Genomic DNA, 1,276 nt, shown 5'->3' on the forward strand with positions numbered 1-1,276 from the left:
TAGGATGTCCTTCATAATCTGTAGAGGAGCTGTTTTGCTTTACATATGTCTTACAGCTTTAATGTGTCCTCCCCTTTCACTTTAATAGTGTTTTTGTGGTTGAATAAAAGTGTTTAATTTTAATAAAGTTATAATTTAATATTTTGTTTCCCTTATGATAAAAACTTTTTTGCCTTATCTGAGAAAATTTTTATTAGCCCTAGGTTGTGAAGATTATATTCCTGAATTTTTTAAGTTGGTGCTTTGCTTTGGATTGATGAATTATTTTTGCCTTCACATAAAGATTTGCAACCCATATGAAAATTATTGTTGATGTATTTCATGAGATAAAGTCAAGATACTTTTCTGTGTGGAATATCCAATTGACTCAACACAGTATTGAGGTGATAGACCTCTTTATCCACTAAAAATCAGCGTCACTTTTACCAATGAAATCAAGTAAATATATATATTTGGGCATTTTCTTCCTGAACTCTCAGCTTTCATACTACAGATTATTTGTCTATACTTACATCAATAACAGCTTACCTGAATTACTCTAGCTTTATAATGGAGGTACAAACTTTGCACTTTTTCACTAAGCATTGGCTACTGGGCATTTACATTGTGGCAATTTACATTTCATCTCAATTTAGCCTCGTGTGGATTCATTTTATTTTTTTCAAAATGATTGGGCCTCTTGCTGGTTTGCATTTTAATGCTGGAGATCAGTTCTGGGAACGGTGTCATTTTACATGTTTGAGTCTTCTATGCATTAACATGCTGCTTCTCCCTCTATTTTAACCCCCCGGACACTTCTTTCATTGTTAGGGGGGTGTGTGCCTGGTGGCTCCGTTGGGTTTCTAAAAACCTCTGCCTTAGCTCAGGTCATGAGTTCAGGTCCTGGGATCCAGCCCTGCATGGGCTCGTCTCTGATCAGAGGAGAGCCTGCTCCCCCTCTCTCTCTTGCCTGCTCTCTCTGCCTACTTGTGATCTTCTTCTCTCTCTCTCTCTCTCTCTGTTAAATAAATAAATAAATAATGCTTGGAAAAAAAAGACATTTCTTTCATTTTCCCAAAACTTCTAGTTCCATTTCAACATAGATACCTTGCAGGTTTTTCATACGCATTTATCTTAATAATTTATTATTTGTGGTTATCCAAAACTAGATCATTATTTAAATTGGAGTTCTATTTTGTTTGGTGCTGAGGACAAAGTACACTCAATTGATTGTTCCTATTATGATAGTCATGTACCCTAAAAATATTGCTAAGGTCATTTATTAATCCCCTATTTT

Source organism: Mustela putorius, unplaced genomic scaffold (assembly GCF_011764305.1).
Source record: "Mustela putorius furo isolate JIRA1106 unplaced genomic scaffold, ASM1176430v1.1 tig00001137_pilon_pilon_pilon, whole genome shotgun sequence".
Classification (NCBI taxonomy): domain Eukaryota; kingdom Metazoa; phylum Chordata; class Mammalia; order Carnivora; family Mustelidae; genus Mustela; species Mustela putorius.